This window comes from Lepidochelys kempii, chromosome 13 (genome assembly GCF_965140265.1).
Source record: "Lepidochelys kempii isolate rLepKem1 chromosome 13, rLepKem1.hap2, whole genome shotgun sequence".
Taxonomy (NCBI): Eukaryota; Metazoa; Chordata; order Testudines; family Cheloniidae; genus Lepidochelys; species Lepidochelys kempii.
The window spans coordinates 23,343,150-23,365,916 of NC_133268.1; the positions used below are offsets into that span (position 1 = coordinate 23,343,150).

The 22,767-nt window shown below is 43.7% G+C and overlaps 1 protein-coding gene across 2 annotated transcripts in view; it reads left to right on the top strand.

The window, feature by feature from the left end:
* The window catches only part of PTPRT (protein tyrosine phosphatase receptor type T), a 734,376-nt gene that overhangs the window by 97,805 nt on the left and 613,804 nt on the right, over positions 1-22,767 (top strand). The window lies entirely within an intron of this gene.

Genomic DNA, 22,767 nt, shown 5'->3' on the forward strand with positions numbered 1-22,767 from the left:
GCTATCCAATGCAGTGCTACGTAAAGAGACAAAGGGGGTAGAGAGGATGTGGAGAGAGACCCAGGCTGTGCAAAGCCCATAAGGTGGGGCTCTGTAAACTCTGTCCATCTCTGGCCACACCACTTTTGTTAACAGCAAGTCACAGAGAATGAAAGTGTTACACCAACTAGATTTAATTTAACTTACATCAATGGGATCTCACCACCTGTACAAACTTTTAGGGGGAGGGACTCTGTATTTTTAGCCAATTCCTTATCACTTTTTACCTTGTCCATCCAAAGATGTTACCTAATCCAAAGCATTTTGCAGGAGTTAAAGGAATGCCAACAAATCCTCCTGTGGATGACCCCTGTTCATGAATGCTGTCAGTCATTTTGTTTCACACCAACTGATTTCCTGAGCCATTTTACATTGCTAAAGGTCATGGTGTTCAAAAGTGAATCAAGGAGGTCAAGACATGCAGTTTTGAATCCATGGCCTGCGAACCTGATGGCACCAACACTTCACACTTTTACCACCAATACACCCTGCTTTGCCGCCTTTGACTATGAGGGGCCATTCTTCCTATCCTACTTAAGGTGTTCAGATGCTCTTGGCCCAGAAAGGAATGAAAATGTCTCTCTTCCCTTTCCAAATGCTACATATGCTGAATTCTTCAGAGGTTTGTTAGTTTAAAAAAAAACAAACAAAATACAAATTAATTTATTAATCTTTCTTTAGTAAATACCGCTGTAAAAGAAGCAAATTTCATATTCACACATAGTTTCATTATTATGGTAATGACTTTCAATGTATAACTAATTAATGCTGCTCAGTACCTAACTTACCCTTTATTAGCAGTAGCAAGAGGGGAATTGCTGAGTGTATGATTGGTTGTTGCTGGGCATGGTATTGACAGATGAACTACTTGGCAGCAGCTGCTTTGGTGGGGAAAATGGGGGGTATTGTCACATTTAGGGCTCTTCTAAGCTGTGATGGATATAGCAAGTCTCATGTTGCTGTGATTTGTAGGGATGAATGTGGGTAGCACTAATGTCTGGTAGTAATTAAGAGTAACAATATCTAACAGAGTGATCTGAAATGGAAACGGGGATTGTGGAATGAAGAGGTTGAAAGGAAGGTGGGTGGGAGGGAGGAGGAAATATGATAATACCATGCATAGATGCTCTTTGATCTTGGGTATAATTCAAAGCAGCCTAGTCCCACTGCAGGTGGCATTAGATAAGAGCATTATATTCCCAGGGTGGATTTTACTGGCAGTACAAAGTAATTAGCTTTTGCCTGTTTGTAATGTGAACATAAACAGGTACCCATAAATTAATTAATTAAATAAAAGATCCCTGTCTCCTCCTGGATTAATTAGGGATTCATCTCCCTCCTGGATCAATTACAGACTCATCTGCCACTAGATTAGCTGTGGGGGAGGGGTTCTTTTCTTCTTTTTTCATCATTGAGATGTGCTTGAACTGAAATGTCTGGCATTGGGTGTAGCTCAAAAGGCTTTGAGGCCCACTTTCATTCAAATGAGAATCAGATATTTGGAAGATTATTGTTTAAGGGCTGGATGGTTCCTTTGAGGCACCAGATGGTGTTGAAGGGCCTTCACGCTGCCCTACGGAGAGATGTAGGAGACATTTGTATTAGGGACATGCAGTCGCTCCCCAGAGAGCAGAAAGTGGACATGCTTTGTCAACACTTGGAGGGTGAATGCCCATCTCTACTGGCTGGTGTAGAATGGGAATCCAGACTGTAGCCACATTGGCATGGCTTGTGTCTCTGCAAGGCCCCAAGCAGGGATCAATCAGTGCTCTCAGGAGAGCACAGGGACTGTAATTGTACCTCTGTGCTGGGTGACAGGACAGGAAGACTTCATAAACTCGTTTTTCCACCCTGCACACCTGGACAAAGGTTGGGCAAACTTGGCTCTAAAGGTCCCTGGGCCCCACTAAACTGGGTCAGAAATCTCCCATGAACAGACTTGTTTCTGAGATATTTTTCACTACTTGCTAATCATTTTTCAGCTGGGCAATCAAGGCTGTACATGCTTCTGCAGATATGACTTGTCGAGAAGCATCATGATTTCATCTGATTTGACACACTTTGCTTTACTTACTTGCCAACACCTTCTTGGCTGTCTTCGCTGTAGCCAATTGCTGCACTTCTAACATTCTTTACTGATACATTTTGTTAGAGTTCCTAACTGTGACTGTCCCTGGACAGTTTTGTGGCTGGAAAAACAATTTTAATCTTACACCAGTGGATCGTGTCATCTTGAATGTTTTCAAATCTCAGTTGTTACTAATTTGGGGAGGTGGCTGGGAGGGGATTTGTCCCAGACAGCGAGGGGGAATAAAAAGATGAGGGAAGAGGAGGGGAGGTGGATTAAATGATCCACTAAAGGCCTTTCTGGATAGAACATAGGTCTTAACCCCCTGTGACTGCTTTTGATAAGTGGAGACAAAGGAGGAAACATTGAGGGCAAAGCAGAGGAGAGAGAGAGAGAGTTAGAAAATGCATCAAATCATTGTTCTGCAGCAAAATGGCTATTTGTGCACATGGTGTGTTGAGAACCATTTGCTGTTGGCCACCTCTTGGGGTAAATGGCAATTCATCTGGGAGAACTGATTGCTGTATTGATGTGCCTTGGCCATTTGTTTGCTGGTGGCTGCTCTTGCTCTGTTATTTCAAAGGCTGTAATAATAGGCTAGAGGTCATTAAAACACGCAGTGGACTACATGCTAGCTTTGTAATAATTCACTAGAAGGAGCAAGCATGGCTTGGAGAGAATTGATGGGTAGGTGAGGTGCTTAGTGTGATTTCCTGGCATGTACCTTGTTTTGAACTGTCAAAGCCTGACAGTAAGACTACAGAATGGGGCTCCCCTAACGGCTTTCTGAAATGCTTCTCTCTCGCATGCACACTTTCCCAACCTGTCACAAACTGGGGGATTATGGAATTACAGGGAAGTGGTGTGATTAGAGAATCTGGCTGGAAGGACGGCTAGTGAACTGATATAATCCTTGGTGTTTGATGTGGGGGATGCATGGATTAGAGGCCTTTGGAGAAAACAGAAAGGGAATCAGAGTGGATGGCTCATTGGCCCTCTTAATCCCCCCCACTCTTGACCTCAAATGCACAGTCCTTGATTTTTAGTTGCTCCTTCAATCAAAATGATGATGCTTGATAGTAATGTGTGTTACTCTTAAATTTACAGCTTGTGTCGTGTAACACTCATATGAAGTATATGTTGTGTTCCCCTCTAGAGGCTGGTCTACACAGAGAATTACAGCCTATTAATAGATTTACTCTTTTAGCACAAATAGTAGAAGTCTGTGCTGTGATGCTGAAGGTCCTGTATTCATATTAGAGCTGTCAATGAATCGCAGTTAACTTAAGTGATTAACACAAAATGAATTAACTAGATTAAAAAAATAGTCACAATTAATCACAGTTTTAATCCCACTGTTAATAATAGAATACCAATTTAAATTTATTATAAACATTTTGGGATATTTTTTTCTATGTTTTCAAATATATTGATTTTAATTACAACACAGCATACGAAGTGTACAGTGCTCCCTTTACATTACATGCCATGCGAACACCTGTTCTCACTTTCAAGTGACATTTTAAGTAAGAAGTGGGCAGCATTATCTCCCGCAAATGTAAATAAGCGTATTTGTTTGTCTTACCGATTTTGGCTGAAATAGAAGTAGGACTGAGTGGACTTTTTGACTCTAAAGTTTTATATTGTTTTGTTTTTGAGTGCAGTTCTGTAAAAGTAATTAAATAAATTCTACATTTGTAAGTTTCACTTTCACAATAAAAACATTTCACTACAGTACTTGTATGAGTTGAATTGAAAAATACTATTTCTTTTCTTTTTTAGAGTGCAAATATTTATAATAAAAATAATATAAAGTAAGCACTGTACACTTTGTATTCTGTGTTGTAATTGAAATCAATATATTTGAAAAAACAGAAAAACTTCCAAAAATTAATAATGTTTAATCTATTATTGTTTTACAGTTTTAATTGCACTGTTATCCCAACTATTTTTTATTTCACAATTTATTGTGATTATTTTTTTTAATCATCAGACACGCCTAATTCAAATCCTACTGATGACCTCTAGCGGGGGGAGATTTAAATTTGAACTGAAAAAGGTACATCCATGCAACACTTCCTAAACTCCCATAGTGCTGTCCCAGCAAGCCCCTAGGCTGACGGCAAAACCTGGTGAATCAGAGAAATATGGGACTGGAAGGGACCTTGAGAAGTCAGCAACTCCAGCCCCCTGTGCTGAGGCAGGACCAAATAAACCTAGACTATCCTTGACATGTGTTGGTCCAGCCGGTTTTTAAAAAAACAAAAAAACTTCAAGTGACTGGGATTCAGAATTTTCCTTGGAAGCCTATTCCAGAGCTTAACTATCTTTATAACTCAGTTTTTCCTAATATGTAACCTAAATCTATCTTGTTGCAGATTAAGCTCATTACTACTTGTCCTACCTTCAGTGGACATGGAGAACAATCAATCATCATCCTCTTTTGTAATAGCCCTTATCATAGGCTCATAGAAGTGTAGGACTGGAAGAGACCTCAGTAGGTCATCTAGTCCAGTTCCCTGCACTGGGGCAAGACTAAGTAGTAACTAGACCATTCCTCAGGTGTTTGTCTAATCTGTTATTAAAAACCTCCAATGACTGAGATTCCACAGCCTCCCTAGGCAATTTGTTCCAGAGCTTAACTACGGTGACAGGAAGTTTTTCCTAATGTCCAGCCTAAACCTCCCTTGCTGCAATTTAAGCCCATTGCTTCTCGTCCTGTTCTCAGAGGTTAACGAGAACAATTTTTCACCTTCCTCCTTGTAACAACCTTTTATATACTTGAAAACTGTTATCAGGTCCACCCCTTAGTCAATTTTTCTCAAGAATAAATATGCCCGGTTTATAACCTTTCTTCCTAGCTCAGGGTTCTGGCAGCCAGGAAGCCAGAGTTGTAATCTCAGATCTGGCAGGTGACTCTGGACAAGCCTTTTTACCCTCTCTGCCTGAACTTCGAGAGTTTGACTTTGATTTGATTCAAGATGGGGTGCATCCATCAGATTGCTCCCCCTCATTCATCATTGGGTTTGATTTGGGCTTGATAATTTTGGGCTAGATTCACAAAAGATCTGATGCCTGGTGACGCTCAGTATCACTGTGCCTCACTTTTAGGCATCTAGAAAATCACAGTGGTTCACAAAGCCTGAGTTTGGTGCTTAGGCTTCCTATCCAACGAAGGGGGAGAGAGACAGGTGCCCCAGAATGGGAATCCCAAAAGCCAGCATGTGACCCAGCTCTTTGCCTAAGCTAGACAATGGGATGCCAAGATGCAATGTCTGCCCAAGGTGCCTATCCTAAGTAGAGGCTCCAGGGAGGTACCTCCCTTTGCTTGGGATACCCAGCTCTAAATCCTCTCTTGGTTTTAGGCACTATGCTATTCTAGCAGCAGCAGCTCTTGTTCCCTCATAGCTTTTAGCCCAGTTGCTAGAGTGCACACGTGGGATGTAGGAACCCCCTGGTTCAAGTCCTTTCTGCACCTCAGTGGGAGAAGGCATTTAGACAGGGATCTGCTCCATGTCAGTTGAATGTCCTAACCACTGGGCTATGGCATATTCTGACCTGGGGTTCCCTTGGCCTCTCCTTTCGAAGCAAATCCACTGAGAAATAAATAATCACAACAACAAGCAGTCCAGTGGCACCTTTAAAGACTAAAAGATTTATTTGGGCCTAAGCTTTCGTGGGTAAAAAACCCACTTCTTCAGATGGATTTTTTTACCCATGAAAGCTTATGCCCAAATAAATCTTAGTATTTAAGGCGTCACCGGACTCCTTGTTGTTTTTGTGGATACAGACTAACACGGCTACCCCGTGATAAATAATGAAAGAATCAATGGGCCGGAGCAAATGAGTTCGAGAATCTCTCTGTAGCCTGGTGGTTGGAGCACTCACCTGGGAAGTGGGAGACCCAGGAGCCAGCCCCCCTCCTCCCATGATTTTTGAAAAATATTTATCCACAGGGCAACAGCTTCAACAGGAGAGACTGCAGAAACCCACATTGGAATAGCCCAGTGGTTAGATCACTCCCCTGAGAGGTGGCAAATCCCTGTTCCAATCCCTTCTCCCCCTCAGGTGGAGGGGGGACAGGAATCAGGCACCTCCCACATCCCAGGGGCATACCCTGTCTTCCTGGCTAAATGCTGAGGGAGCTCCTCTCCCCACCCCCACACAGCCATTTTGTGTTAGTTTGTCTCTAGGGGATTGATCTGATAGGCAAGTTCTGAGCATGCTTAATTGGATCAGATCCCGTGGGTGAGTTAGATGGAGGGACATCTACCTTTCCTGGTTTGTGCAACACTTTGGGGCTTGGGCATCTGGACCCCTGGCCTGGGTCTGCAGTGAGCATGCATGGAGACACAAACATAGGCACCAAGGGAACTCTTCCTGCCAAAATGTAGGCACCAAGTGAGTTTTGGCTCCTGCACTTTTCGGTGCCAGCTGAAGCCTACTGCGGCCTGATTTGGGGATTTAGGCATTTAAAGTGAGAGTGAACATAGCCCATTGTCACTATTTTTCACTTGTTATTGAGGAGGGGGGGAAGGGGTAATGACTCTAAGCTGCAGGCTGAAAACTTTTAACAGACTGTCCTAAAGGAAGGCCAGATTCCAGGACTACTGACCTTGGATGTGGTGTGTCTCTTTAAGGCACTGTGTTTTAACTGAAAGAGGCTTCTTTTTCACACAATAAGATACAGAATTGGATGCCTTGAAGTGGACACAATTAACATGGCTCCCTGGATGAAAGGGCTGCCTCCTGAGCCAATCTGAGAAATCTGTTCTTACTGCAGTGTGTAGATCCAACTATCTGCTCCTTTATGCTCTCTTCTGATGGAAAATCACAACGCCTGGACTTGTGCACGTCAGAGATTCTGGAACAAGTTCAGTTGTTGAAATGAAAGTGCTAATTGAGTGAACTTACTGGAAGCCATCTCTGAAGAGTCTGTAATTATGCTCAGCAAAGGAATCCTACTTAGAAAGGACACGGCCAAACTTGGGTAGGCCAGAAATTTGACTTATTTTACAGGGAGAGTGATCCCATTATAATCTTTTTTTTTTTTCCTTAACCTTGAAGAGAGTTTCACTAGTTACATCTTAAAAATAGATTTCTGAATGACAGTTGTATATTAGGATAAATGTCAGTGCAGCTGAAGTGTTAGTGTAGTCTGGGTGCTGGTGTTCTTATCAATGTGTCATTTAACCCAGCTTAGAGGCAGTCTTGACTGTATTGCGATAGAAATGAATGTGTCCTCTCTGTGGGACTGCTACCACTAGTATAACAGCAAGAATGGGAGAATTTTACAAAAGCTGGGTGTGAGCCAGGCTCGAGATTGTGGGGCCAGGCACAACCTTGCAGTAAGGAAATGAGAAGTCAGTGAGGTGGCTGCTGCTTCTCTTTTGTTGAGAAACCCCAAATGTTCATTTTTTACTTGTGACCTGCTGTAATGAAGACGTGAACCTAGGTATCCCAAGGTATAATGGCTATTGGGTTTAGGCCACTGTGTCACCCAGTCCTGCTGTGACTGTATCTTGCAACATTTTTATCTTCTTTGTCACAAGGTATGTGAACAGGACCTTCTAGATCCCTGCGCACGTACAAAGTGGTACTGTCCTGGATTGACCTCTGGGAGTTTGAGTTCACATTTGGAGTCGTATTTGGAGCCTGGCCAAGTTCTTATCTCCACGAATTAGTATAACAAATCAGTTTTTGCAGGCTCCTTAGCCATTTGCTGCCTCACAGTGTAATTGTGCATGACTCTCCCTCATTAGACAGCAATATTTACCTCTGGGAAATGGGGCTTTGAAGCACAAGATGAATTAAATTGAAACTTTGGCAAATGTCACTGCGTTTAGCAGCTCTGAAATAAGAGCTCTTTTCTCCGCAACTAGGAGTGCATGTAAGTAATGGGCAACATCTGGGCTTTGTGTCATAGGCTTGATGCTGTGAATTACATCAGGAGGAAATGGCAGATGTGGTTGCAAGGATTCGAGGGAGGAAAGAGTTTGTTTCAATAAGAATTAAATAGCGTTTAATAATTGAGTTGCAGTGTACCATGCAGGAGCTGCATAGCCCTGGCTGAGTGCTTTTGAGATGAAAAGAAGGTACTTTGGTAGAAAGATATAATAATGCCTGTTTGCAGGTCCAGGCAGGCACCTGAGGTTGTGTTTTAGGGTGTACACATTTGTGATTCTGACTCGTACGTGACCAATTTGCTCATCTATGCATGAACCGAGGAAGAAATCTTCAATTTTAAACCTTCAGGACATGGTTATAGTCCTTTTCTCTACCCCAGCATTGGAATAATAAAACCTTAGTATTTGGAGGGGAAGGAAGGGAATTCCCTTTCTAAAGTTTTGGAAAAGTCCTTGCTCTGCTCACCTCATGGCCTATACATTTTTTTTGCTGTCTCTGTATATTTCTCCTGCTCGACACGCTGGGTTCCCATCTCCAGAATGCAAGCCTGACAAGTTAATGAACCATTTGAGCTCCAGTAACCAACTATCTCCGTTTAAGCTGAATAATGCAGGCCACAGCTGTCTGTGTTCCTATAATCAGCATAGATTGGGTGGGGGACTAGAGAAGTTAAATTTATAGAAATGAACAGGCCTAGCTTGTCAGCAGAAGGCTTGTAAGACTGATAAGTTTATGTACAAGAGTGTGACTGACAGTTCTTATATTACAGTCTCTTAATACCTCTCTTCACCCTGAGCCGGTGCTTGTAACAGTGATGGGGCTGGGGGCACCAGGTGCAGGAGGGAGAATGGGACATGGAAAGAAGAAATTTCTTCTGCAAGTCTAACAGCTGCTCTATGTCAGCGCTTCATATGCAGCTCTTGTGATGTTGGTTTTTATTTTATTTTTCCAACCCTGATATTTTTTTCTTGTCATCACATTTATCTAGGTGGGGAGAAATAAAAGCAGATGGGCCATGGGTGTGCTCCTTCACAACTTGCAAAAGAACTTACTGCTATAGGGGTGGGTGGATGTGCGGGGAAATACACTTTAAAAAAGCAAGGATACATGGAGAAAGGAGGTTTGAAGTGCAGCCTCCAAATTGGGGAGGTGCGAATATTCCATTTTGACTATCAGCAGCGTGGTGTCTGTTCTCTGCCTCAAAACTGTGTGTTGTGGGACAGGTGCATGGGGATGTCCTGTCTAGTGGAAGCTGAACTTCACTACAAGTTTAATACTGTTTATTAGCAGAGTTAAAGTACCAAATATGGGCATCCAGCATACCATACTGTACTCTCATTGCTGGGAATCTCAACATGGTTGTGGTCATAGAGTGGCACCCCATTACAGAGGACTGGCCTTAAGGACTTATGAATAATGCCTAACTGGTGCAAAAGTCTTCCTGATGGACGATGCATTCATTGATATGCAAGTCTTCTGTCCACTTGGAGTGCTCTTTTTTTTTAAGCCACTGGTACTAAATCTTTCAATTTGATCAAGGCAAAGATTTAGCTTCTGATTCCTATGGCTGGATGTTTAATCACATGAATACTTCCCAGTTGGAGAACTGCAACAGGATGTACAGGCCACTGTCTCTGATGACCCTATCCCCAAAGGTGGGGAGGGGGAAAGAAGCCACCAGCAGAGGTTAACTGGACTCAGCTGCTTCCCTCCCTCTGCTCTGATTATGTGAGAAGGGAAGGCAATTGGGCTTGTGGCTTTCTTGAGAAGGAGTGTTGGGGAGAGAGACTGAGGAAGAAGACAGGTTTGTGTAGCTAGGTAACTTACTACTGGGGCAAATAATTCTGGTTCCTTGTGTCTTATTCTTTATTTAGAGTAGAGGAAAACTGGGAATAGATTCTGAGCCTTGCTCCAGTATTTGTGGGACCTTGTTTTGTTTGCAAAGTTGAGGTTGCTGTAAAGTATCTAAATAAAACCCAACCATGGAAAGGGATGTTTTACCTCTTATTCATGGTAACATTCATCTCATTGATCCATTCTCCATCTTTACTCTGATCAGAACACTTCTAATTTGGGCAGACAAAGAACTGCAAGCTGCACTAACGAAACTTTCAGCTTTAGGTGCAATAGCTTGTCTGTCGGCCTAGAGATAAGTTATCTCAAGTCTTGTCATCTCACCTTTGCTTTCATGTATAGTACATAAAATTAATCAGGCATGTCATAAATATAAAGGGAAGGGTAAACCCCTTTGAAATCCCTCCTGGCCAGGGGAAAGCTCCTCTCACCTGTAAAGGGTTAAGAAGCTAAAGGTAACCTCGCTGGCACCTGACCAAAATGACCAATGAGGAGACAAGATACTTTCAAAAAAAGAAAAGGAGTACTTGTGGCACCTTAGAGACTAACCAATTTATTTGAGCATGAGCGTGAGCTGTAGCTCACGAAAGCTCATGCTCAAATAAATTGGTTAGTCTCTAAGGTGCCACAAGTACTCCTTTTCTTTTTGCGAATACAGACTAACACGGCTGTTCCTCTGAAACCTGTCAAGATACTTTCAAAAGCTGGGAGGAGGGAGAGAAACAAAGGGTTTGTGTGTCTGTCTGTAGTCGTCTTGGCCGGGGACAGAACAGGAATGGAGTCTTAGAACTTTTAGTAAGTAATCTAGCTAGGTATGTGTTAGATTATGATTTCTTTAAATGGCTGAGAAAAGAATTGTGCTGAATAGAATAACTATTTCTGTCTGTGTATCTTTTTTGTAACTTAAGGTTTTGCCTAGAGGGGTTCTCTATGTTTTTGAATCTAATTACCCTGTAAGATATATACCATCCTGATTTTACAGGGGGGATTTCTTTATTTCTATTTACTTCTATTTTTTATTAAAAGTCTTCTTGTAAAACACTGAATGCTTTTTCATTGTTCTCAGATCCAAGGGTTTGGGTCTGTGGTCACCTATGCAAATTGGTGAGGCTTTTTATCCAACATTTCCCAGGAAAGGGGGAGTGCAAGTGTTGGGAGGATTGTTCATTGTTCTTAAGATCCAAGGGTCTGGGTCTGTAGTCACCTAGGCGAATTGGTGAGGCTTTTTACCAAACCTTGTCCAGGAAGTAGGGTGCAAGGTTTTGGGAAGTATTTTGGGGGGAAGGACGCGTCCAAACAGCTCTTCCCCAGTAACCAGTATTAGTTTGGTGGTGGTAGCGGCCATTCCAAGGATAACGGGGGTAATATTTTGTACCTTGGGGAAGTTTTGACCTAAGCTGGTAAAGATAAGCTTAGGAGGTTTTTCATGCAGGTCCCCACATCTGTACCCTAGAGTTCAGAGTGGGGGAGGAACCGTGACATGGTGGCACAGTGGTGGGATTAACCTGAAATCATTTTGAGATCCAGTTGAGATTTTTTGAACTAGAAATACAGATTTTAAAAAGGAATTTTTAGGAAGTCCAGAAGGCAGCTTTGAAACTGAAAGCAGCTTGGTTTCTCTCTGCTTTGTGGCCAAGCAGAGACAAAAGGGGATTATCTTGTGAATTGCAGATTTTCTTTGCCTGGAGGCAGGGTACTTAACTCCTGCAGGGAAATTCACAGTCTTCCAACCCAGAGGTTTTTTTTTTTTTTTCTCTTTTCTTCCTAAAAGTAAATAGGGGGTGTGTGCTCTACCCATTTGCCTGGAGACAAAAGTGGCAGGGTTTTTTTTTAGGATTTTGATTTTTTTTTTGTTTGTTTTACAAGGAGCACAGGTTTGAAAAGAAATTTTTTTCTTCTTTGGGCTGGGTAAGCAGGTTTCCAAGTAGTTGGAGGTTTTTTGCTTTAATTTGGGCCCAGAGCAGAGACAAGGGAATTGTCTTTTTCTGTAGGCTGACAATCACTATCAGAGAATAGGTATTCTATTCCAGCACAGCAAAATTTTACAGCCAAGTTTTGTTTGTTTATTTCTAAACCTCGGGTGTAAAGTTAGTTAAAAACAGAGAGGTTAGAATGGCCAAATCCTCAGCTCGACTACAGCTGGAATTAGCCAAATTTCAGGCTGAGGAAAAACAAAGGGAACATGAAAGACAGATAGAACTCATGCAGCTGAAGAAGGAACAAGAAAGGGAGGCAGAACAACACCAAGAGGCTGCCCACAAGAGGGAAATGGAGGCAAGGAAGCATGTGGAGGAGGAGAGGGAAAAAGAGAGGAAGCATGTGGAGGAGGAGAAGGAAAAAGAGAGGAAGCATGTGGAGGAGATGGAGAGGATAAAGGCCCAGCAGAATATACCAACAAACCCTAGCAATCCTTCTCCAGGTACCACTTCCCATCCCAGAAAGTTCCCCACCTACAAGGCAGGTGATGATACTGAGGCCTTCTTAGAAAACTTCGAAAGGGCCTGCCTTGGGTACAACATCTCTACTGACCAATACATGGTAGAGCTGAGGCCGCAGCTCAGTGGACCCTTAGCTGAGGTGGCAGCTGAAATGCCTAAAGAACACATGAACAAGTATGAACTGTTTAAATCCAAGGCGAGAGTCAGAATGGGGATAACACCCGAGCAGTCTCGTCGGAGGTTCAGAGCCCTAAGGTGGAAACCAGACATGTCATTTACCCGACATGCCTACCACATTGTAAAACATTGGGATGCCTGGATATCAGGAGCAAGTGTTGAATCTCCAGTAAATTTGCCCTTCCTAATGCAAATGGAACAATTCTTAGAGGGTGTTCCTGAGGAAATAGAAAGATACATCCTAGATGGGAAACCCAAAACTGTAATTGAGGCAGGAGAGATTGGAGCCAGATGGGTGGAGGTGGCAGAGAAGAAGAAAACTGGTCGCAGTTGGAGCGGAGACCAGAAGGGACCACCCCAGACCACACCCTATTACCGGGGGCCGCCCAAAGCCCCACCTACCTCCCAAAGAACCCTCCAGACCCCTTATCGTCCCACCACCCCGTTCTCCAGCAACCCTCCTCGCCCCAGTGACCCGTCAGCTGGACGATGTTTTAAGTGTAACGAGCTGGGGCATGTAAAGGCCAACTGCCCCAAGAACCCCAACAGATTACAGTTCATTGCACCGGAATCACACCAGAGGTCCACAGGCCCAGATACCTCCCAGATACCCTTGGAGCGGAGGGAAACTGTGAGTGTGGGTGGGAAGAAGGTCACCGCGTGGAGGGACACCGGAGCACAAGTGTCAGCTATCCATGCTTCCTTAGTGGACCCCAATTTAATCAACCCAGAGATCCAAGTGACGATTCAACCCTTCAAGTCCAACTCTTTCAATTTGCCTACAGCCAAGTTGCCTGTCCAGTACAAGGGCTGGTCAGGAATGTGGACTTTTGCAGTCTATGATGATTATCCCATCCCCATGCTGTTGGGGGAAGACTTGGCCAATCATGTGAAGCAGGCCAAGAGGGTGGGAATGGTCACCCGCAACCAGGCTAAACAAGCCGTGAGGCCTAGCTCTGTTCCGGAAACTTCTATCAGGACCCAGTCAGAGGTGATGGACCTGGACCCCAGGCCAATGTCTGCAACAGCAGTAGTGGATCCAGTCCCAGAGACCCAGACGGAACCAGTCCCAGAACCGGAACCAGCCGAACAACCAACACCAGACCCCGTGTCAGCACTGAATCCAGTACTTGCAACCTCAACACCAGAGGGCCCCACCGAACCTGAACTGGCAGCAGCCGATAACCCTACACAAGAGGCTCAGCCGGAGCCTGAATCCCAACATAGTACACCAGCGGAGAGCGGTTCACAGTCAACAGAAACAGCTCCATCCCCTATATCGCTTCCAGAGGGACCAAGCCTAGGTCCACAATCCCATGAGGAACTGATGTCTCCAGCATCAAGGGAACAGTTCCAGACCGAACAAGAAGCAGATGAAAGCCTCCAGAGAGCTTGGACGGCGGCACGGAGCAACCCACCGCCTCTCAGCTCTTCTAATCGATCCAGGTTTGTTGTAGAAAGAGGACTTTTATACAAGGAAACTCTTTCTGGGGGACACCAGGAAGACTGGCATCCTCAGAGACAGTTGGTAGTTCCAACTAAATACCGGGCCAAGCTCTTGAGCTTAGCCCATGATCACCCTAGTGGCCATGCTGGGGTGAACAGGACCAAAGACCGTTTGGGGGGGTCATTCCACTGGGAGGGAATGGGCAAGGATGTTTCTACCTATGTCCAGTCTTGTGAGGTGTGCCAAAGAGTGGGAAAACCCCAAGACCAGGTCAAAGCTCCTCTCCAGCCACTCCCCATCATTAAAGTTCCATTTCAGCGAGTAGCTGTGGATATTCTGGGTCCTTTTCCGAAAAAGACACCCAGAGGAAAGCAGTACATACTGACTTTCATGGATTTTGCCACCCGATGGCCGGAAGCAGTAGCTCTAAGCAACACCAGGGCTAAAAGTGTGTGCCAGGCACTAGCAGACATTTTTGCCAGGGTAGGTTGGCCCTCCGACATCCTCACAGATGCAGGGACTAGTTTCCTGGCAGGAACTATGAAAAACCTTTGGGAAGCTCATGGGGTAAATCACTTGGTTGCCACTCCTTACCATCATCAAACAAATGGCATGGTGGAGAAGTTTAATGGAACTTTGGGGGCCATGATACGTAAATTCGTAAATGAGCACTCCAATGATTGGGACCTAGTATTGCAGCAGTTGCTCTTTGCCTACAGAGCTGTACCACATCCCAGTTTAGGGTTTTCCCCATTTGAACTTGTATATGGCCGTGAGGTTAAGGGGCCATTGCAGTTGGTGAAGCAGCAATGGGAGGGATTTACACCTTCTCCAGGAACTAACATTCTGGACTTTGTAACCAACCTACAAAACACCCTCCGAACCTCTTTAGCCCTTGCTAGAGAAAACTTACAGGATGCTCAAAAAGAGCAAAAAGCCTGGTATGATAAACATGCCAGAGAGCGTTCCTTCAAAGTAGGAGACCAGGTCATGGTCTTAAAGGCACTCCAGGCCCATAAAATGGAAGCATCATGGGAAGGGCCATTCACGGTCCAGGAGCGCCTGGGAGCTGTTAATTATCTCATAGCATTCCCCACCTCCAACCGAAAGCCTAAGGTGTACCATATTAATTCTCTAAAGCCCTTTTATTCCAGAGAATTAAAGGTTTGTCAGTTTACAGCCCAGGGAGGAGACGACGCTGAGTGGCCTGAAGGTGTTTACTACGAAGGGAAATGTGCTGGTGGTGTGGAAGAGGTGAACCTCTCCATGACCCTTGGGCGTATGCAGCGACAGCAGATCCAGGAGCTGTGCACTAGCTACGCGCCAACGTTCTCAGCCACCCCAGGACTGACTGAACGGGCATACCACTCCATTGACACAGGTAATGCTCACCCAATTAGGGTCCAACCTTACCGGGTGTCTCCTCAAGCTAAAACTGCTATAGAACGGGAGATCCAGGATATGTTACAGATGGGTGTAATCCGCCCCTCTGAAAGTGCATGGGCATCTCCAGTGGTTCTAGTTCCCAAACCAGATGGGGAAATACGTTTTTGCGTGGACTACCGTAAGCTAAATGCTGTAACTCGCCCAGACAACTATCCCATGCCACGCACAGATGAACTATTAGAGAAACTGGGAAGGGCCCAGTTCATCTCTACCTTGGACTTAACCAAGGGGTACTGGCAGGTACCGCTAGATGAATCTGCCAAGGAAAGGTCAGCCTTCATCACACATCTCGGGCTGTATGAATTTAATGTACTCCCTTTCGGGCTGCGAAATGCACCCGCCACTTTCCAAAGACTTGTAGATGGTCTCCTAGCGGGATTAGGAGAATATGCAGTCGCCTACCTTGACGATGTGGCCATATTTTCGGATTCCTGGGCAGACCACCTGGAACATCTACAAAAAGTCCTTGAGCGCATAAGGGAGGCAGGACTAACTGTTAAGGCTAAGAAGTGTCAAATAGGCCTAAACAGAGTGACTTACCTTGGACACCAGGTGGGTCAAGGAACTATCAGCCCCCTACAGGCCAAAGTGGATGCTATCCAAAAGTGGCCTGTCCCAAAGTCAAAGAAACAGGTTCAATCCTTCTTAGGCTTGGCCGGTTATTACAGACGATTTGTACCGCACTACAACCAAATCGCTGCCCCACTGACAGACCTAACCAAAAAGAAACAGCCAAATGCTGTTCAGTGGACCGGAAAGTGTCAGAAGGCCTTTAACAAGCTTAAAGCGACACTCATGTCTGACCCTGTACTAAGGGCCCCAGACTTTGACAAACCGTTCCTAGTAACCACAGATGCATCCGAGCGTGGTGTGGGAGCAGTTTTAATGCAGAAAGGACCTGATCAAGAATTCCACCCTGTAGTGTTTCTCAGCAAAAAACTGTCTGAGAGGGAAAGCAACTGGTCAGTCACTGAAAAAGAATGTTATGCCATTGTCTACGCTCTGGAAAAGCTACGCCCATATGTTTGGGGACGGCGTTTCCACCTGCAAACCGACCATGCTGCACTAAAGTGGCTTCACACCGTCAAAGAAACTAACAGAAAACTTCTTCGGTGGAGTTTAGCTCTCCAAGATTTTGATTTCGACATCCAACACATCTCAGGAGCTTCTAACAAAGTGGCTGATGCACTCTCCCGTGAAAGTTTCCCAGAATCAACTGGTTAAAATCGTCCTTGAGATGTGGAAAATATTGTTAGTCTTTATGTACTTGGTAGTATATTTAGAGATGCATGTGTCTTATTAACTCTGTTTTCCTAGAGCTCCAGGAAGAAATCCCAGCCAGTGTTTCACCCTAGCTGAGATTTGGGGGGCGTGTCATAAATATAAAGGGAAGGGTAAACCCCTTTGAAATCCCTCCTGGCCAGGGGAAAGCTCCTCTCACCTGTAAAGGGTTAAGAAGCTAAAGGTAACCTCGCTGGCACCTGACCAAAATGACCAATGAGGAGACAAGATACTTTCAAAAGCTGGGAGGAGGGAGAGAAACAAAGGGTTTGTGTGTCTGTCTGTAGTCGTCTTGGCCGGGGACAGAACAGGAATGGAGTCTTAGAACTTTTAGTAAGTAATCTAGCTAGGTATGTGTTAGATTATGATTTCTTTAAATGGCTGAGAAAAGAATTGTGCTGAATAGAATAACTATTTCTGTCTGTGTATCTTTTTTGTAACTTAAGGTTTTGCCTAGAGGGGTTCTCTATGTTTTTGAATCTAATTACCCTGTAAGATATATACCATCCTGATTTTACAGGGGGGATTTCTTTATTTCTATTTACTTCTATTTTTTATTAAAAGTCTTCTTGTAAAACACTGAATGCTTTTTCATTGTTCTCAGATCCAAGGGTTTGGGTCTGTGGTCACCTATGCAAATTGGTGAGGCTTTTTATCCAACATTTCCCAGGAAAGGGGGAGTGCAAGTGTTGGGAGGATTGTTCATTGTTCTTAAGATCCAAGGGTCTGGGTCTGTAGTCACCTAGGCGAATTGGTGAGGCTTTTTACCAAACCTTGTCCAGGAAGTAGGGTGCAAGGTTTTGGGAAGTATTTTGGGGGGAAGGACGCGTCCAAACAGCTCTTCCCCAGTAACCAGTATTAGTTTGGTGGTGGTAGCGGCCATTCCAAGGATAACGGGGGTAATATTTTGTACCTTGGGGAAGTTTTGACCTAAGCTGGTAAAGATAAGCTTAGGAGGTTTTTCATGCAGGTCCCCACATCTGTACCCTAGAGTTCAGAGTGGGGGAGGAACCGTGACAAGGCAAATACTGTATTATGACAGCTTTAGTCACTGAACTGCCCTTGTGGGTCAACAGACATCTCCATTTTGTTTTCAGTCTCTCCAAAACTCACTCTATCGGTATCAGCCACTCTCATTACCCTGCTAAGTTGAAGCCTAAGTGTGGTGCAAGGAGGTACTGTATAGTGGAAGAGGTTGGATTTTGGATGGATATAAAACCAAGGCTCTGACGACAACGTCTACCAATTGACATGGTTTCACTGACTTCAATGAAACCATGTTGGTTTATAACAGCTGGTCTTTAAAGAACAATGACAGTTTTCCTGGTGACTGAGTTGATGGATCCAATGCTTTGGCCAAATTTCAGTGTGGGTAAATAGATTTGATACCGTAGGGTCCTGATCCTGATCCGTAGGGTCCTGAAATGCCTGATTCCAAATTGCCCTCAATTCTCACTGAAGTCAATGGGATTCAAAGCACTCACCTTTTTGCAGGGACTGCTCAGCACTTCACAGGATCAAGCTTGAAATCCCCACTGTGGATATGACAGTCTTCTTCACTTCTTATTCTAATTTGCTGCAGACTGTTAACAGATCATTTTATAAAGCACTCTGGGATCCTTTCAGGTTGTCAGGGTTCCTTCGCAACTCTGAACACTGTGGTACAGATGTGGAGACCCACATGAAAGACCCCCTCAGCTTAGTTCTACCAGCTTAGGTTAAAAACTTCCCCAAGGCACAAATTCTTCCTTGTCCTTGAACAGTATGCTGCAACCACCAAGTGAGTTAGACAAAGGTTCAGGAAAAGGACCACTTGGAGTTCCTGTTTCCCCAAAATATCCCCCCAAACCCCTTCACTCCTTTTCCCGGGAAGGCTTGAGAATAATATATCAACCAAATAGATAAACAAGGTGAGCACAGACCAGACCCTTGGGTTTTTAGGACACTAAAAACCAATCGGGTTCTTAAAAGCAGAACTTTATTATAAAGAAAAAAGTAAAAGAAGCACCTCTGCAAAATCAGGATGGAAGGTAATTCTACAGGGTAATAAGATTTAAAGCACAGAGGATTCCCCTCTAGGCAAAACTTTAAGGTTACAAAAACAGGACTAAACCTCCCTCTTAGCATAGGGAAAATTCACAAGCTAATACAAAAGATAATCTAACACATTTCCTTGTTTTACTTACTTTTTTTATAATCTTAGATGCTTATTTCAGGTATGGTTTTAGGAGAGGGTTTTTTTCCTGCCTGGTCCCTCTCTCTGTCTCAAGAGAGCACAAACAAAGAGAGCACAAGCAAAACCTCCCCCCACAGATTTGAAAGTATATTCTTCCCTTATTGGTCCTTTTGGTCAGGTGCCAACCAGGTTATTTGAGTTTCTTAATCCCTTACAGGTAAAGGAGGGATTTTATGCTACCCTTAGCTGTATGTTTATGACACAGGTGAAAAGCATTATCAGTGTGTACCACAATTGTAATGTAATATTTTACTGACACAAGAAGGAAGCATGACTTTAAATTGAGATTTGAAATGAGCCAATGTCCATGCGGGATCCAGAATGCTTCAGTAAATCAGCTTAAATATCTGAATATACTCGCAAATTTCTGAAGCTCTCACTTTGTTTGTTACACTCATTTTAATGCTCTTCCAGGGCAATGTGTATTATTCTGTTTCTTGCATTTCAGATGCAGAGCATCCTGTTTAAATACAAATTTATTGTATTTAAATACAAACACAATCCTCTTTTACCCTTTTTAAAATTTTTAAAGCCCGGATTTGGAATTTAGGCTCATTAATATTCACAAACACTGCTTAGTTAAGCCTGCTTTAATTTCTCTGTGTGCTTTGTAAACAGGGATTACAGTGATGTTTGAATTTGCATGCCAGATTTTTGAGTATTGTGTAAATTTTGGTCATTATCATGGAAAAATAAATAACTAAAAAATGCTTAATACCTATCTCACTCCCCCCAGCCCCCCAGCCTTTGCCCAAGCTCCTAGGCTTGGTTATGGCATTGTGGGAATGTTTAATCCCATTTTAGCAGGTGGGATTTCTGATTTCACTGTGCAGCTATATTTACTGATCTTGATCTTGGAATCCCAAAGGAGGAGGAGGCCTTTTGGTCTCCAGGTATGCCTCTGGCTGGTTTTAATGATGGAGGAATGAAATCTTTTCAATTTTGAAAGTGAAGCCAGCCTTGGAAAAGTCCCACAGTTGTTGAATCTTCCACTAAACTGTGACACTTCTAGGTGTTCGTCACCAACCTCAGTTACCCTGGCCAAAAGCGTAGCAGCCTTTTTGAATTACATTCTGGTACCAGAAGTAGTCTTTCAGCAAAACACCTTTAGTCACCACCAGTATCTGGATGCAGACTCAGGTAAGCGTTACAGATGGATAATCCGTAGTTCTTTTTCTGTTTAATTTTCAGTGAGTTGAGCGTTCCTGACAACTGGCAGATTAAACAGTCCTGGAGACTGCAGTCCACTATTTATCCTTGGAAAATGAACAGCTTGGGCAGCTGAAACACTAAGTCTGGGAGCTGCCCTGATGATGTGCCTCAGACCAGGCCTGCTAAGCAAATCACCATGCAATAACTCTTCGGTCTTTGATTTCTCTCTTATGCTGCCAGCTGTGAAGTTGGGCACTTGCCTGCTAGGAGAGGGACTGAGACTACTGGCTCATTTCAGATAGGCACCACCTCCAGATAGTGACCAAAAGCCATTACTATTGATAAGGTGACCATACATCCCATTTTGGCTGGAAGAGTCCCTTTTTTTTTAAAGCCCTGTCCTGGCCATAATAACTTTTGGCAAAGGTGGGCATTTGTCCTGTTTGCTGTTGCCCACATGATCAGTAGGGAAGCACAAATGGGACAAATGCCCACTTTTATTCAAAAAAAAAAAAGAAAGAAAAAAGAGGGGGTGAGGAGGAACATGTGGGGGATGAGCAGAGATGCCAGCCCTAAACAGGGAGGGAGACAGAGCTTTGGGGTGTGGGGCCTCAGGCCAGCCCCGCACGGTGTGCAGTTTTCTCTTTGAGAAATATGGTCACCCTAACTATTGATCTAGGCTGATTTGAACTCCTGATTGAAAGGTGTGAGGCTCTGAATCCATTTTTTTACTCCATATAACCATCTGGGCTCCCAAGCCATAGCTTCAAGGAAGAACCATTTGTTTTTGACACTGGCTCACACATTGACCTGCAGAATTTCTCCCAAGTCGGATGTGTGTATGGCTTTAGTAATTCTGGCTTTTAGGCTTATGTTTAGTTTCCCATGCTCTGTCTCCTCTTTGCTAAAGATGTGGAGGCCCTAATATTGTGCTTTTATTCTTGGCCGGAAAGACAGTCCATGCCATTGGTAGTTTCTACAGGACTGGTCAGGAGACAGCTCTGTAAGGTTGAGCCACTCAGTAAACAGCCTTGCATCCTCTGGCATAGCCAATATTTGTGATATACTCCCAAGATACAGAAGTCTAGCATCTAGGAGACTCCCATAACCTGGTCAGCTGATAATGTTGAATAAACAGCAGAATTGGAACAGTTAATTTGGCTGGGACCAGTCCAGATTGGTACCTTCTTGAGTCCTTCATCCCTATGCATGTCTTCCAGCATGATGGTTGTTCCATTCAATAGTTCCCCAGCTGCATCGCCACCCATGACCTACTAATAGACTCTCTACCCTCTCTGTGACCTTCTAACAAACTTGTAGCACTCTCTGCTGCTGACTCTTCAGTAGGTACCATCTCTCTCTTGCCTCTTCATGACCTACCTGACTGTAAAAGTCAAATCATGGGGTATATCCAAAGAACATCGTAAATGTTAGTCCCTCTCTTGGGTACTACCACTGTAGAATTATCGGCACTGCTTGCCCTTGAAATGAGATCTTCATGGAGAATTTGGGAGGACAGTGACAGGAGAGCCATGGCATCATGAAGAGTGAGCAGCAGGGAACTACTTATACTCCAGCTCGAGAGAGGTTTGGATAAGCCCTTAGGGCCACAACCTGGCATGGCATAAGCTGATGTACCTCCATTAATGTCATTGGAGCTGTGTGGATTTGCAGCAGAGGAGAAATCTGGCTTTGAAATTTCTGGATGCTTATGTAAACCTCTGTGCCCTTTAGAATTCACTTCTATGAGTCGTCAAAAACACTAAGCCAGCTACTGGACAGAATGCTGTACATTAAAAAATAACTTTCAGCCAGTCCTAGGAGAGGATTCTTGGTCCTTCTCACTGGATGTCTCAGAAGTATAAAATTGCACATTCCCCTACAGCTTTGACAAGGCAGCTCCTGTATCCCATAATTTCATCAGGAATCATTTCCTGATTTATCTCTCAGCTGCATTTCAATTTAGCTAGCAGGGGTAAGGAACAAACCTATAAAACAAGCCTACCATCTTCACTGACAATATTATTATGCCAGCATAATATTAAGCATCCATGTTTATTTTGTAATATGCTATCAGAAAATAGTTATCCATAGATATCTATAGATAGATATATGTGCACAGGTAATGTGTGATTTTTCTAGCAATCAAGTATGGCAGTTGGTGCATTTAGACAATAGAAAATGATTCATAAGAACATATGAATTGCAGACCAGTAGTTCTAGTGCAGTATCCTGTCACTGAGATTGACCAGTGTCAGATTCGTCAGAGGAATATGTCAGAACCCTGAAGTGGGCAGTTATCAAATTAATCTGCCCTTAGGGGAGGTTTCTGCCTGACCCTTGTAAGTTAGAGATTGGTTAATGACTGTACTGAGGCATGAGTGTGTATATATCTTTGAAACTTTTTTTAAAATCCTATCTAATGGAACTATGGATTTTCTCATTATCCATGTAAGTATCTAATCCTGTTTGGAATCAATGGCAGGATTCAGTCTTTGTTCATATTCTGATTTAATAAATCATTGGGAAGGGGAAAAAAGCAATACCAGTTTATTTGAAGTGTATCTGCTCCGTATTAAGGCTTCCACATTTTTGCTCTCTCTGAAGGTTGGTAAACCAAAAATTTGGCCTGCTTTGAAAGTGAGGATAACTCGCATGCAGAGCTCCGATCATAACTTCATTGTTTTAAAGCCAAAGAATGAATACAAATAATTGACATCTT